Source organism: Leptodactylus fuscus, unplaced genomic scaffold, assembly GCF_031893055.1.
Source record: "Leptodactylus fuscus isolate aLepFus1 unplaced genomic scaffold, aLepFus1.hap2 HAP2_SCAFFOLD_112, whole genome shotgun sequence".
Lineage (NCBI taxonomy): Eukaryota > Metazoa > Chordata > Amphibia > Anura > Leptodactylidae > Leptodactylus > Leptodactylus fuscus.
In genome coordinates, this window is record NW_027439945.1 from 222,100 (window position 1) to 240,139 (window position 18,040).

The 18,040-nt window shown below is 45.8% G+C and overlaps 1 protein-coding gene across 3 annotated transcripts in view; it reads left to right on the forward strand.

The window, feature by feature from the left end:
- The first annotated feature begins 3,180 nt into the window (after positions 1 to 3,180).
- The window catches only part of C2CD2 (C2 calcium dependent domain containing 2), a 66,401-nt gene continuing 51,541 nt past the window's right edge, over positions 3,181 to 18,040 (forward strand). The window contains exon 1 of one of the 3 annotated variants that reach the window (XM_075261328.1): positions 3,181 to 3,196. The gene's annotated coding sequence lies outside the window, so the exon portion shown is untranslated. Of the gene's footprint in view, positions 3,197 to 3,821; positions 3,904 to 3,940; positions 3,980 to 18,040 lie in introns of those variants that run through there. The other 2 variants (XM_075261326.1, XM_075261327.1) reach the window with 2 other exon arrangements.

Below are 18,040 nucleotides of genomic sequence, written 5' to 3' on the forward strand. Positions count from 1 at the left end.
GAGCCTCAGCACAGGGGCAGATCTGGAGTAGCCTCAGCCCAGGGGCGGATCTGGAGGAGCCTCAGCACAGGGGCAGATCTGGAGTAGCCTCAGCACAGGGGCAGGATTGGAGGAGTCTCAGCACAGGGGCAGATCTGGAGGAGCCTCAGCACAGGGGCAGATCTGGAGGAGCCTCAGCACAGGGGCAGGTCTGGAGGAGCCTCAGCACAGGGGCAGGTCTGGAGGAGCCTCAGCACAGGGGCAGATCTGGAGGAGCCTCAGCACAGGGGCGGATCTGGAGGAGCCTCAGCACAGGGGCAGGTCTGGAGGAGCCTCAGCACAGGGGCAGGATTGGAGGAGTCTCAGCACAGGGTCAGATCTGGAGGAGCCTCAGCCCAGGGGCAGATCTGGAGCAGCCTCAGCACAGGGGCAGATCTGGAGGAGCCTCAGCACAGGGGCAGATCTGGAGGAGCCTCAGCACAGGGGCAGATCTGGAGGAGCCTCAGCACAGGGGCAGATCTGGAGCAGCCTCAGCACAGGGGCAGATCTGGAGGAGCCTCAGCACAGGGGCAGATCTGGAGGAGCCTCAGCACAGGGGCGGATCTGGAGGAGCCTCAGCAGAGGGGCAGATCTGGAGGAGCCTCAGCACAGGGGCAGATCTGGAGGAGCCTCAGCACAGGGGCGGATCTGGAGGAGCCTCAGCACAGGGGCAGATCTGGAGGAGTCTCAGCACAGGGGCAAATCTGGAGGAGCCTCAGCACAGGGGCAGATCTGGAGTAGCCTCAGCACAGGGGCAGGATTGGAGGAGTCTCAGCACAGGGGCAGATCTGGAGGAGCCTCAGCACAGGGGCAGATCTGGAGGAGCCTCAGCACAGGGGCAGATCTGGAGGAGCCTCAGCACAGGGGCAGGTCTGGAGGAGCCTCAGCACAGGGGCGGATCTGGAGGAGCCTCAGCACAGGGGAAGATCTGGAGGAGCCTCAGCACAGGGGCAGATCTGGAGGAGCCTCAGCCCAGGGGCAGATCTGGAGCAGCCTCAGCACAGGGGCGGATCTGGAGGAGCCTCAGCACAGGGGCGGATCTGGAGGAGCCTCAGCACAGGGGCAGGATTGGAGGAGTCTCAGCACAGGGGCAGATCTGGAGGAGCCTCAGCACAGGGGCAGGTCTGGAGGAGCCTCAGCACAGGGGCAGGTCTGGAGGAGCCTCAGCACAGGGGCAGATCTGGAGGAGCCTCAGCACAGGGACAGGATTGGAGGAGTCTCAGCACAGGGGCAGATCTGGAGGAGCCTCAGCACAGGGGCAGGTCTGGAGGAGCCTCAGCACAGGGGCAGATCTGGAGTAGCCTCAGCACAGGGGCAGATCTGGAGTAGCCTCAGCCCAGGGGCGGATCTGGAGGAGCCTCAGCACAGGGGCAGATCTGGAGTAGCCTCAGCCCAGGGGCGGATCTGGAGGAGCCTCAGCACAGGGGCGGATCTGGAGTAGCCTCAGCACAGGGGCAGGATTGGAGGAGTCTCAGCACAGGGGCAGATCTGGAGGAGCCTCAGCACAGGGGCAGATCTGGAGGAGCCTCAGCACAGGGGCAGGTCTGGAGGAGCCTCAGCACAGGGGCAGGTCTGGAGGAGCCTCAGCACAGGGGCAGATCTGGAGGAGCCTCAGCACAGGGGCGGATCTGGAGGAGCCTCAGCACAGGGGCAGGTCTGGAGGAGCCTCAGCACAGGGGCAGGATTGGAGGAGTCTCAGCACAGGGTCAGATCTGGAGGAGCCTCAGCCCAGGGGCAGATCTGGAGCAGCCTCAGCACAGGGGCAGATCTGGAGGAGCCTCAGCACAGGGGCAGATCTGGAGGAGCCTCAGCACAGGGGCAGATCTGGAGGAGCCTCAGCACAGGGGCAGATCTGGAGCAGCCTCAGCACAGGGGCAGATCTGGAGGAGCCTCAGCACAGGGGCAGATCTGGAGGAGCCTCAGCACAGGGGCGGATCTGGAGGAGCCTCAGCAGAGGGGCAGATCTGGAGGAGCCTCAGCACAGGGGCAGATCTGGAGGAGCCTCAGCACAGGGGCGGATCTGGAGGAGCCTCAGCACAGGGGCAGATCTGGAGGAGTCTCAGCACAGGGGCAAATCTGGAGGAGCCTCAGCACAGGGGCAGATCTGGAGTAGCCTCAGCACAGGGGCAGGATTGGAGGAGTCTCAGCACAGGGGCAGATCTGGAGGAGCCTCAGCACAGGGGCAGATCTGGAGGAGCCTCAGCACAGGGGCAGATCTGGAGGAGCCTCAGCACAGGGGCAGGTCTGGAGGAGCCTCAGCACAGGGGCGGATCTGGAGGAGCCTCAGCACAGGGGAAGATCTGGAGGAGCCTCAGCACAGGGGCAGATCTGGAGGAGCCTCAGCACAGGGGCAGGTCTGGAGGAGCCTCAGCACAGGGGCAGATCTGGAGGAGCCTCAGCACAGGGGCAGGTCTGGAGGAGCCTCAGTCCAGGGGCAGATCTGGAGGAGCCTCAGCACAGGGGCAGGTCTGGAGGAGCCTCAGCACAGGGGCAGATCTGGAGGAGCCTCAGCACAGGGGCAGATCTGGAGAAGCCTCAGCACAGGGGCAGATCTGGAGGAGCCTCAGCACAGGGGCAGATCTGGAGGAGCCTCAGCACAGGGGCAGATCTGGAGGAGCCTCAGCACAGGGGCAGATCTGGAGGAGTCTCAGCACAGGGGCAGATCTGGAGAAGCCTCAGCACAGGGGCAGATCTGGAGGAGCCTCAGCACAGGGGCAGGTCTGGAGGAGCCTCAGCACAGGGGCAGGTCTGGAGGAGCCTCAGCACAGGGGCAGATCTGGAGGAGCCTCAGCACAGGGGCAGGTCTGGAGGAGCCTCAGCACAGGGGCAGGTCTGGAGGAGCCTCAGCACAGGGGCGGATCTGGAGGAGCCTCAGTCCAGGGGCAGATCTGGAGGAGCCTCAGCACAGGGGAAGATCTGGAGGAGCCTCAGCACAGGGGCAGATCTGGAGGAGCCTCAGCACAGGGGAAGATCTGGAGGAGCCTCAGCACAGGGGCAGATCTGGAGGAGCCTCAGCACAGGGGCAGATCCCGGGCTCATTACTGACCCATAGAGGCTGCAGCTCTTACATTACAGGGCAGGTCCATGAGGTGAGAGGAGGCGCCGGGTCTGTCCTGTAACCCTGAGGCCGGTGACACTATACTGCTCCTGTCTCGGTGTGGCTGGTAATAAGCCCCAGGTATAGTGAGGTATCAGGTCTCGGACGAGCAGGGCGTTATGTTGTTTTGCCTGATGTGACGGTTTTCCTGTTTTTCTCTATAATCCGCTTCGCTGCATTTCGTGTCCCCGTCTGTGTTTGGGTCGCCCCCCTGCTCCTATAGATATATAGGACAGATCCATATATGAGCCGCCGGTATCTGCTGCCGTTATAGCCCTGAGGGGGGCGCTTCATCCCTAGTTTCCTGTTATTGTCACACAAGGTCACCAGCGCTCCTCTGCAGCAGTCTGTCTTGGCTCACACCAGCCTGTGCCGTGGTGCATGATGGGACTTGTAGTCCTCTGCAGTAGATCAGCTGATGTGTGTGGGGGGGCAGTCGGCTTCTCTCTGAGCTGCGGGCAGGAAGGAGTTAATGGTTGGGGTAATTCCGGCTCGGCTGTGGTTAACCCCGTCACTCCCGGCCTGCACGGCTTATAAGGCGCCACTCTATGGGGCTGCTGGTGAGTGCGGCTACGATAGGGTTAAGTGCGCACTGTGCCCCGCCCCCTGCAGCCTCCTCCAGTCACACTCAATGCAGAGGATTATGGGCGGTCCTCATTATGCAAATCTCCCCATCCCGGCCACTCCCCCAGGTATTGGGCTTTCCTGTGGGCAGCAGCGGGTGTGGGGCGCCTGCAGTGACGGATCACAAGGCCTCGGAGCCGGGCTCTGCTGAGTCACAGGAGCAGGTAGGACCGGAGGAGGAGCCGTGAGCCGCCGCCCGACCGACACTTCTAGGCACTTTTCCGCACTCTGCGGCAGCAGGTCGGGGCTGGTCGGTGACTTTGGTCGCACTGTCTGTATTGTGTACAAGTCGGCGGTCTGCGGGACGATGGGGATTATAAAAAGTTCCGTTACTTGACTTGAATCCGACAACAGTGAGGCGCGGATCAGCGGCGGCACCTCGGAGATCAGCGGCGGCACACAAGGGGTTACTGACAGTCCCGGCATTGGCCGACCGCTGACTGCTGCGGCTCCGGAACAATGACAGCTCAGATCCTGCCTGACACACCAGGAAGTGCGGGGAGAGGGAAGAGACTGGCACCGTAGTGACCCCCCCCTCACCCTCCTGCTGCCCCCTCACCCGCTGCCCCTGCTGCCCCCTCACCCGCTGCCCCTGCTGCTGCCCCTGCTACCCTCACCCGCTACCCGCTGCCCCCTCACCCGCTGCCCCTGCTGCCCCCTCACCCGCTGCCCCTGCTGCCCCCTCACCCGCTGCCCCTGCTGCTGCCCCCTCACCCGCTGCCCCTGCTGCTGCCCCTGCTACCCTCACCCGCTGCCCCTGCTGCCCCCTCACCCGCTGCCCCTGCTGCCCCCTCACCCTCTGCCCCCTCACCCGCTGCCCCTGCTGCTGCCCCCTCACCCGCTGCCCCCCTCACCCATTGCCCCCCTCACCCGCTACCCGCTGCCCCCTCACCCCGCTGCCCCTGCTGCCCCCTCACCCATTGCCCCCCTCACCTGCTGCCCCTGCTGCCCCCCTCACCTGCTGCCCCCCTCACCCGCTGCCCCCGCTGCCCCCCTCACCTGCTGCCCCTGCTGCCCCCCTCACCTGCTGCCCCCCTCACCTGCTGCCCCCCTCACCCGCTGCCCCTGCTGCCCCCTCACCCGCTGCCCCTGCTGCCCCCCTCACCTGCTGCCCCTGCTGCCCCCCTCACCTGCTGCCCCCCTCACCTGCTGCCCCTGCTGCCCCCCTCACCCGCTGCCCCTGCTGCCCCCCTCACCCGCTGCCCCTGCTGCCCCCCTACCCGCTGCCCCCTGCTGCCCCCCTCACCTGCTGCCCCCCTCACCTGCTGCCCCTGCTGCCCCCCTCACCCGCTGCCCCTGCTGCCCCCTCACCCGCTGCCCCTGCTGCCCCCCTCACCTGCTGCCCCTGCTGCCCCCCTCACCTGCTGCCCCCCTCACCTGCTGCCCCTGCTGCCCCCCTCACCCGCTGCCCCTGCTGCCCCCCTCACCCGCTGCCCCTGCTGCCCCCCTACCCGCTGCCCCTGCTGCCCCCCTCACCTGCTGCCCCCCTCACCTGCTGCCCCCGCTGCCCCCCTCACCTGCTGCCCCCCTCACCTGCTGCCCCTGCTGCCCCCTCACCCGCTGCCCCCGCTGCCCCCCTCACCCACTGCCCCCCTCACCTGCTGCCCCTGCTGCCCCCCTCACCTGCTGCCCCCCTCACCCGCTGCCCCTGCTGCCCCCCTCACCTGCTGCCTCCTCACCCGCTGCCCCTGCTGCCCCCCTCACCTGCTGCCCCCCTCACCTGCTGCCCCCCTCACCTGCTGCCCCCCTCACCCGCTGCCCCTTCTTGCACTCTCCATCACTGGCTTTCTGCCATCTGTATAATACTGACCCTGTCTCTCAGTTCTCTCTGCTCCTGGGAAAGCTGGGTGACCAGTATGGCTGTCTGCTGGAGGGTTGTGATTCCCGCCTGGCAGATTTAGTTGTGACCATTGTTTGGCGATTATTTTATAAGTTCTATCTGTTTCTGGGAAAGCTGGGTGACCACCAGTATGGCCGTCCTTCAATGCCGCCAGACGTTGTCACCTATAGATGGTTTATAGCCAATTCTGCCGTACTGGACTCTCCTAAGACTGAATGACGGCCATATTGGCTTTCACCCAGCTTTCCCAGAAACAGAAGTGTATAAGTGACCGTACTACATGCTGTATATACATATATGTGACCGTACTACATGCTGTATATACATATATGTGACTGTACTACAAGCTGTATATATGTGACTGTACTACATGCTGTATATACGTATATGTGACTGTACTACAAGCTGTATATACATATATGTGACTGTACTACAAGCTGTATATATGTGACTGTACTACATGCTGTATATACGTATATGTGACTGTACTACAAGCTGTATATACATATATGTGACCGTACTACATGCTGTATATACATATATGTGACCGTACTACATGCTGTATATACATATATGTGACTGTACTACAAGCTGTATATATGTGACTGTACTACATGCTGTATATACATATATGTGACCGTACTACATGCTGTATATACATATATGTGACTGTACTACAAGCTGTATATATGTGACTGTACTACATGCTGTATATACATATATGTGACTGTACTACAAGCTGTATATATGTGACTGTACTACAAGCTGTATATACATATATGTGACTGTACTACAAGCTGTATATATGTGACTGTACTACATGCTGTATATACATATATGTGACTGTACTACAAGCTGTATATACATATATGTGACCGTACTACATGCTGTATATACATATATGTGACTGTACTACAAGCTGTATATACGTATATGTGACTGTACTACAAGCTGTATATATGTATATGTGACTGTACTACAAGCTGTATATACGTATATGTGACTGTACTACAAGCTGTATATACGTATATGTGACTGTACTACAAGCTGTATATACGTATATGTGACTGTACTACAAGCTGTATATACGTATATGTGACTGTACTACAAGCTGTATATATGTGACTGTACTACATGCTGTATATACGTATATGTGACTGTACTACAAGCTGTATATATGTGACTGTACTACATGCTGTATATACATATATGTGACTGTACTACAAGCTGTATATATGTGACTGTACTACAAGCTGTATATACGTATATGTGACTGTACTACAAGCTGTATATACGTATATGTGACTGTACTACAAGCTGTATATACGTATATGTGACTGTACTACAAGCTGTATATATGTGACTGTACTACATGCTGTATATACGTATATGTGACTGTACTACAAGCTGTATATACATATATGTGACTGTACTACAAGCTGTATATATGTGACTGTACTACATGCTGTATATATGTATATATGTGACTGTACTACAAGCTGTATATATGTGACTGTACTACAAGCTGTATATATGTGACTGTACTACAAGCTGTATATACGTATATGTGACCGTACTACATGCTGTATATACATATATGTGACCGTACTACATGCTGTATATACATATATGTGACTGTACTACATGCTGTATATATGTGACTGTACTACAAGCTGTATATATGTGACTGTACTACAAGCTGTATATACGTATATGTGACTGTACTACAAGCTGTATATATGTATATGTGACTGTACTACAAGCTGTATATATGTATATGTGACTGTACTACAAGCTGTATATACGTATATGTGACTGTACTACAAGCTGTATATACATATATGTGACCGTACTACAAGCTGTATATACATATATGTGACTGTACTACAAGCTGTATATATGTGACTGTACTACAAGCTGTATATACGTATATGTGACTGTACTACAAGCTGTATATATGTATATGTGACTGTACTACAAGCTGTATATATGTATATGTGACTGTACTACAAGCTGTATATATGTATATGTGACTGTACTACAAGCTGTATATACATATATGTGACCGTACTACATGCTGTATATACATATATGTGACTGTACTACATGCTGTATATATGTGACTGTACTACAAGCTGTATATACGTATATGTGACTGTACTACAAGCTGTATATATGTGACTGTACTACAAGCTGTATATACGTATATGTGACTGTACTACAAGCTGTATATACGTATATGTGACTGTACTACAAGCTGTATATACATATATGTGACTGTACTACAAGCTGTATATACATATATGTGACTGTACTACAAGCTGTATATATGTGACTGTACTACAAGCTGTATATACGTATATGTGACTGTACTACAAGCTGTATATATGTATATGTGACTGTACTACAAGCTGTATATATGTATATGTGACTGTACTACAAGCTGTATATACGTATATGTGACTGTACTACAAGCTGTATATATGTGACTGTACTACAAGCTGTATATACGTATATGTGACTGTACTACAAGCTGTATATACATATATGTGACTGTACTACAAGCTGTATATACATATATGTGACTGTACTACAAGCTGTATATATGTGACTGTACTACAAGCTGTATATACGTATATGTGACTGTACTACAAGCTGTATATACGTATATGTGACTGTACTACAAGCTGTATATACATATATGTGACTGTACTACAAGCTGTATATACGTATATGTGACTGTACTACAAGCTGTATATATGTATATGTGACTGTACTACAAGCTGTATATATGTATATGTGACTGTACTACAAGCTGTATATACGTATATGTGACTGTACTACAAGCTGTATATACATATATGTGACCGTACTACAAGCTGTATATACATATATGTGACTGTACTACAAGCTGTATATATGTGACTGTACTACAAGCTGTATATACGTATATGTGACTGTACTACAAGCTGTATATATGTATATGTGACTGTACTACAAGCTGTATATATGTATATGTGACTGTACTACAAGCTGTATATATGTATATGTGACTGTACTACAAGCTGTATATACATATATGTGACCGTACTACATGCTGTATATACATATATGTGACTGTACTACATGCTGTATATATGTGACTGTACTACAAGCTGTATATACGTATATGTGACTGTACTACAAGCTGTATATATGTGACTGTACTACAAGCTGTATATACGTATATGTGACTGTACTACAAGCTGTATATACGTATATGTGACTGTACTACAAGCTGTATATACATATATGTGACTGTACTACAAGCTGTATATACATATATGTGACTGTACTACAAGCTGTATATATGTGACTGTACTACAAGCTGTATATACGTATATGTGACTGTACTACAAGCTGTATATATGTATATGTGACTGTACTACAAGCTGTATATATGTATATGTGACTGTACTACAAGCTGTATATACGTATATGTGACTGTACTACAAGCTGTATATATGTGACTGTACTACAAGCTGTATATACGTATATGTGACTGTACTACAAGCTGTATATACGTATATGTGACTGTACTACAAGCTGTATATACGTATATGTGACTGTACTACAAGCTGTATATACGTATATGTGACCGTACTACAAGCTGTATATACGTATATGTGACTGTACTACAAGCTGTATATACGTATATGTGACTGTACTACAAGCTGTATATACGTATATGTGACTGTACTACAAGCTGTATATACGTATATGTGACTGTACTACAAGCTGTATATACGTATATGTGACTGTACTACAAGCTGTATATACGTATATGTGACTGTACTACATGCTGTATATACGTATATGTGACTGTACTACAAGCTGTATATACATATATGTGACTGTACTACAAGCTGTATATACGTATATGTGACTGTACTACAAGCTGTATATATGTATATGTGACTGTACTACAAGCTGTATATACGTATATGTGACTGTACTACAAGCTGTATATACGTATATGTGACTGTACTACAAGCTGTATATATGTGACTGTACTACAAGCTGTATATACGTATATGTGACTGTACTACAAGCTGTATATACGTATATGTGACTGTACTACAAGCTGTATATACATATATGTGACTGTACTACAAGCTGTATATACATATATGTGACTGTACTACAAGCTGTATATATGTGACTGTACTACAAGCTGTATATACGTATATGTGACTGTACTACAAGCTGTATATATGTATATGTGACTGTACTACAAGCTGTATATATGTATATGTGACTGTACTACAAGCTGTATATACGTATATGTGACTGTACTACAAGCTGTATATATGTGACTGTACTACAAGCTGTATATACGTATATGTGACTGTACTACAAGCTGTATATACATATATGTGACTGTACTACAAGCTGTATATACATATATGTGACTGTACTACAAGCTGTATATATGTGACTGTACTACAAGCTGTATATACGTATATGTGACTGTACTACAAGCTGTATATACGTATATGTGACTGTACTACAAGCTGTATATACATATATGTGACTGTACTACAAGCTGTATATACATATATGTGACTGTACTACAAGCTGTATATATGTGACTGTACTACAAGCTGTATATACGTATATGTGACTGTACTACAAGCTGTATATACGTATATGTGACTGTACTACAAGCTGTATATACGTATATGTGACTGTACTACAAGCTGTATATACGTATATGTGACCGTACTACAAGCTGTATATACGTATATGTGACTGTACTACAAGCTGTATATACGTATATGTGACTGTACTACAAGCTGTATATACGTATATGTGACTGTACTACAAGCTGTATATACGTATATGTGACTGTACTACAAGCTGTATATACGTATATGTGACTGTACTACAAGCTGTATATACGTATATGTGACTGTACTACATGCTGTATATACGTATATGTGACTGTACTACAAGCTGTATATACATATATGTGACTGTACTACAAGCTGTATATACGTATATGTGACCGTACTACAAGCTGTATATATGTGACTGTACTACAAGCTGTATATATGTGACTGTACTACAAGCTGTATATACGTATATGTGACTGTACTACAAGCTGTATATACGTATATGTGACTGTACTACAAGCTGTATATACGTATATGTGACTGTACTACAAGCTGTATATACGTATATGTGACTGTACTACAAGCTGTATATACATATATGTGACTGTACTACAAGCTGTATATACGTATATGTGACTGTACTACAAGCTGTATATATGTGACTGTACTACAACCTGTATATATGTATGTATATGTGACTGTACTACAAGCTGTATATACGTATATGTGACTGTACTACATGCTGTATATATGTATATGTGACTGTACTACAAGCTGTATATACGTATATGTGACTGTACTACAAGCTGTATATACGTATATGTGACTGTACTACAAGCTGTATATATGTGACTGTACTACAAGCTGTATATACGTATATGTGACTGTACTACAAGCTGTATATATGTATATGTGACTGTACTACAAGCTGTATATACGTATATGTGACTGTACTACAAGCTGTATATACATATATGTGACTGTACTACAAGCTGTATATACATATATGTGACTGTACTACAAGCTGTATATATGTGACTGTACTACAAGCTGTATATACGTATATGTGACTGTACTACAAGCTGTATATACGTATATGTGACTGTACTACAAGCTGTATATACATATATGTGACTGTACTACAAGCTGTATATACATATATGTGACTGTACTACAAGCTGTATATATGTGACTGTACTACAAGCTGTATATACGTATATGTGACTGTACTACAAGCTGTATATACGTATATGTGACTGTACTACAAGCTGTATATACGTATATGTGACTGTACTACAAGCTGTATATACGTATATGTGACTGTACTACAAGCTGTATATACGTATATGTGACTGTACTACAAGCTGTATATACGTATATGTGACCGTACTACAAGCTGTATATACGTATATGTGACTGTACTACAAGCTGTATATACGTATATGTGACTGTACTACAAGCTGTATATACGTATATGTGACTGTACTACAAGCTGTATATACGTATATGTGACTGTACTACAAGCTGTATATACGTATATGTGACTGTACTACAAGCTGTATATACGTATATGTGACTGTACTACATGCTGTATATACGTATATGTGACTGTACTACAAGCTGTATATACATATATGTGACTGTACTACAAGCTGTATATACGTATATGTGACCGTACTACAAGCTGTATATATGTGACTGTACTACAAGCTGTATATATGTGACTGTACTACAAGCTGTATATACGTATATGTGACTGTACTACAAGCTGTATATACGTATATGTGACTGTACTACAAGCTGTATATACGTATATGTGACTGTACTACAAGCTGTATATACGTATATGTGACTGTACTACAAGCTGTATATACGTATATGTGACTGTACTACAAGCTGTATATACATATATGTGACTGTACTACAAGCTGTATATACGTATATGTGACTGTACTACAAGCTGTATATATGTGACTGTACTACAACCTGTATATATGTATGTATATGTGACTGTACTACAAGCTGTATATATGTATATGTGACTGTACTACAAGCTGTATATACGTATATGTGACTGTACTACAAGCTGTATATACGTATATGTGACTGTACTACATGCTGTATATATGTATATGTGACTGTACTACAAGCTGTATATACGTATATGTGACTGTACTACAAGCTGTATATACGTATATGTGACTGTACTACAAGCTGTATATATGTGACTGTACTACAAGCTGTATATACGTATATGTGACTGTACTACAAGCTGTATATATGTATATGTGACTGTACTACAAGCTGTATATACGTATATGTGACTGTACTACAAGCTGTATATACGTATATGTGACTGTACTACAAGCTGTATATACATATATGTGACCGCACTACAAGCTGTATATATGTGACTGTACTACAAGCTGTATATACGTATATGTGACCGTACTACAAGCTGTATATACATATATGTGACTGTACTACAAGCTGTATATACGTATATGTGACTGTACTACAAGCTGTATATACATATATGTGACTGTACTACAAGCTGTATATACATATATGTGACTGTACTACAAGCTGTATATACGTATATGTGACTGTACTACATGCTGTATATACGTATATGTGACTGTACTACAAGCTGTATATATGTATATGTGACTGTACTACAAGCTGTATATACGTATATGTGACTGTACTACAAGCTGTATATACGTATATGTGACTGTACTACAAGCTGTATATACATATATGTGACCGCACTACAAGCTGTATATATGTGACTGTACTACAAGCTGTATATACGTATATGTGACCGTACTACAAGCTGTATATACATATATGTGACTGTACTACAAGCTGTATATACGTATATGTGACTGTACTACAAGCTGTATATACATATATGTGACTGTACTACAAGCTGTATATATGTGACTGTACTACAAGCTGTATATACGTATATGTGACTGTACTACAAGCTGTATATATGTATATGTGACTGTACTACAAGCTGTATATATGTATATGTGACTGTACTACAAGCTGTATATACGTATATGTGACTGTACTACAAGCTGTATATATGTGACTGTACTACAAGCTGTATATACGTATATGTGACTGTACTACAAGCTGTATATACATATATGTGACTGTACTACAAGCTGTATATACATATATGTGACTGTACTACAAGCTGTATATATGTGACTGTACTACAAGCTGTATATACGTATATGTGACTGTACTACAAGCTGTATATACGTATATGTGACTGTACTACAAGCTGTATATACATATATGTGACTGTACTACAAGCTGTATATACATATATGTGACTGTACTACAAGCTGTATATACGTATATGTGACTGTACTACAAGCTGTATATACGTATATGTGACTGTACTACAAGCTGTATATATGTGACTGTACTACAAGCTGTATATACGTATATGTGACTGTACTACAAGCTGTATATACATATATGTGACTGTACTACAAGCTGTATATACATATATGTGACTGTACTACAAGCTGTATATATGTGACTGTACTACAAGCTGTATATACGTATATGTGACTGTACTACAAGCTGTATATACGTATATGTGACTGTACTACAAGCTGTATATACATATATGTGACTGTACTACAAGCTGTATATACGTATATGTGACTGTACTACAAGCTGTATATACGTATATGTGACTGTACTACAAGCTGTATATACGTATATGTGACTGTACTACAAGCTGTATATATGTGACTGTACTACAAGCTGTATATACGTATATGTGACTGTACTACATGCTGTATATATGTATATGTGACTACTACAAGCTGTATATACGTATATGTGACTGTACTACAAGCTGTATATACGTATATGTGACTGTACTACATGCTGTATATATGTATATGTGACTGTACTACAAGCTGTATATACGTATATGTGACTGTACTACAAGCTGTATATACGTATATGTGACCGTACTACAAGCTGTATATACGTATATGTGACTGTACTACAAGCTGTATATATGTGACTGTACTACAAGCTGTATATACGTATATGTGACTGTACTACAAGCTGTATATACGTATATGTGACTGTACTACAAGCTGTATATACGTATATGTGACTGTACTACAAGCTGTATATACGTATATGTGACTGTACTACAAGCTGTATATACGTATATGTGACTGTACTACAAGCTGTATATACGTATATGTGACCGTACTACAAGCTGTATATACGTATATGTGACTGTACTACAAGCTGTATATACGTATGTGACTGTACTACAAGCTGTATATACGTATATGTGACTGTACTACAAGCTGTATATACGTATATGTGACTGTACTACAAGCTGTATATACGTATATGTGACTGTACTACATGCTGTATATACGTATATGTGACTGTACTACAAGCTGTATATACATATATGTGACTGTACTACAAGCTGTATATACGTATATGTGACCGTACTACAAGCTGTATATATGTGACTGTACTACAAGCTGTATATATGTGACTGTACTACAAGCTGTATATACGTATATGTGACTGTACTACAAGCTGTATATACGTATATGTGACTGTACTACAAGCTGTATATACGTATATGTGACTGTACTACAAGCTGTATATACATATATGTGACTGTACTACAAGCTGTATATACATATATGTGACTGTACTACAAGCTGTATATACGTATATGTGACTGTACTACAAGCTGTATATATGTGACTGTACTACAACCTGTATATATGTATGTATATGTGACTGTACTACAAGCTGTATATACGTATATGTGACTGTACTACATGCTGTATATATGTATATGTGACTGTACTACAAGCTGTATATACGTATATGTGACTGTACTACAAGCTGTATATACGTATATGTGACTGTACTACAAGCTGTATATATGTGACTGTACTACAAGCTGTATATACGTATATGTGACTGTACTACAAGCTGTATATATGTATATGTGACTGTACTACAAGCTGTATATACGTATATGTGACTGTACTACAAGCTGTATATACGTATATGTGACTGTACTACAAGCTGTATATACATATATGTGACCGCACTACAAGCTGTATATATGTGACTGTACTACAAGCTGTATATACGTATATGTGACCGTACTACAAGCTGTATATACATATATGTGACTGTACTACAAGCTGTATATACATACAGTCCTATGAAAAAGTTTGGGTACCCCTATTAATCTTAATCATTTTTTGTTCTAAATATTTTGGTGTTTGCAGCAGCCATTTCAGTTTGATATATCTAATAACTGATGGACACAGTAATATTTCAGGATTGAAATGAGGTTTATTGTACTAACAGAAAATGTGCAATATGCATTAAACCAAAATTTGACCGGTGCAAAAGTATGGGCACCCTTATCATTTTATTGATTTGAATTCCCCTAACTACTTTTTACTGACTTACTGAAGCACAAAATTGGTTTTGTAACCTCAGTGAGCTTTGAACTTCATAGCCAGTTGTATCCAATCATAAGAAAAGGTATTTAAGGTGGCCAATTGCAAGTTGATCTCCTATTTGAATCTCCTCTGAAGAGTGGCATCATGGGCTACTCAAAACAACTCTCAAATGATCTGAAAACAAAGATTGTTCAACATAGTTGTTCAGGGGAAGGATACAAAACGTTGTCTCAGAGATTTAACCTGTCAGTTTCCACTGTGAGGAACATAGTAAGGAAATGGAAGACCACAGGGACAGTTTTGTTAAGCCCAGAAGTGGCAGGCCAAGAAAAATATCAGAAAGGCAGAGAAGAAGAATGGTGAGAAGAGTCAAGGACAATCCACAGACACCTCCAAAGAGCTGCAGCATCATCTTGCTGCAGATGGTGTCACTGTGCATCGGTCAGCAATACAGCGCACTTTGCACAAATAGAAGCTGTATGGGAGAGTGATGAGAAAGAAGCCGTTTCTGCACGTACGCCACAAATAGAGTTGCCTGAGGTATGAAAAAGCACATTTGGACAAGGCAGCTTCATTTTGGAAACAAAAATTGAGTTGTTTGGTTATAAAAAAAAAGGCGTTATGCATGGCGTCTGTCACGGAGCGATCCGGATGGTCTTTTGAATCAACATGGACGCAAGAGGTCAGGAGACAACAGCAATTTATTGTAATCCACAAAGTTAGTAGCCGGCGGCGGTCACATCAACCGTAATAACAATAAGTCCACAGAAGTCACAATCCAATGATAGCTTTGGCTCCTTGGTCCTGTAACTAAATCCTGGCTCTCTGCAGAGCTGTGCACAGGCCGGCTAACACATACTAACTGCTAGCTATATACTATATACTAAGACTGTTACACCTATATCTGTGGGTGGGAAGGGCTGAGTCACAGATCCTTCCCCCCTCACCTATACCAAGGAGAGCAGACTCCCTGTCTACTATGGACAATGCACAGTCCAACATCTTCTTGGAGACACCAAGCAGATTATCTCCACCCATTGTCCTCACTAGTTAGAGGTATTTGCATACAATGTGCTAACACACTAGACCCCAATCAGCCAACTACACACTGATGTATATAACAGGTTAGAGAATACATTCCACATGAAATATATATTACACATTGCCTATAGTATAGACTCTAACCATCCCGTGACAACCCCTCCCCCTCTCAAAACATGTGCATGACACAATTGGCCTACACAGGTAAATTGGGGAATGCACATCAGTCTCTATAGCTCATATGTCCTCCTGCCGGGATAACCCATCTGCGTTCTGGTGTTGGTTCCCTCGGCGGTACTGAATGGTAAAGTTGTAGGTTTGAAGGGCTGGCATCTGTCAGAAAATCCGGTCGATCCATGTTGGCGTCTCTCTGAGCTTGGCTTCGGGTCACTGCTCCCACAAAGTGGCACTGTAGATTTCCAACATCGTTGCCTAACAGAACATCGGCCGGCAGCCCGCTCATCACACCAATTGTGCATCGTTTTGGTCCATAACCATAGTCAAGTTCCACGGTAGCTTTAGGAATACGTTTCCGAGTACCTCCTGCCAACTCGATAGAAAGGCCAGGGCCCTCCTCTAGGGCCTCGGGTCGCACAACTCGGGGGTCCGCTACCGTTAGGAAAGCTCCCGAGTCCCGGAATCCAACAACTGTTCGGCCATCCAGTAGGACCTCCTGCAAGTGCTTCCGCTGAAGGTTTGCGGGATGTGTGGCGGAAGGCTGAATCCCATAGACCCCTGGAGGTGGAACAGATGGGTCATTCATGGAGTCATCTGGAAATGGGGCCAAACTTTCTGTCCTAGGGGTGGTTCCCAGGTAGTGAATAGGCCGGGATGCCACGGTGGCCCGTGCCCCCATGTTAGCAGGGCAACTAGCTTGCAAATATCCAGGCCGCCCGCACCCAAAACATCTGCGCTCTAGCATTCTTCCAGTAGGTCGTTGTCTAGGGACAGGGTTGTTCATAGCTGGAGGCCGATGGGCTGGGGCAGGGGTAGAGGGGGAATTGTAATCCTGAGGCCGGACACGAAAGGTGGGTGGCTGGCTGAAGGGTGTCTGGCGGACTGTGGTAGTTTTCCGCTCCTCTGCAAACAACCTCTTCCACTGCGGCTTGATGGTCAGGCCCTCATCTGCAAGGGAAGCAGCTTGCTCCACTGTGGCTGGGTTCCGTTCCAGCACCCACTCACGGATCTCAGCGGGGCACTGGGAAAAGAACTGTTCCTTAAGTATGACTTGGAGGATCTTATCGACTGTGACAGCCTCCTCTCCTTCTAG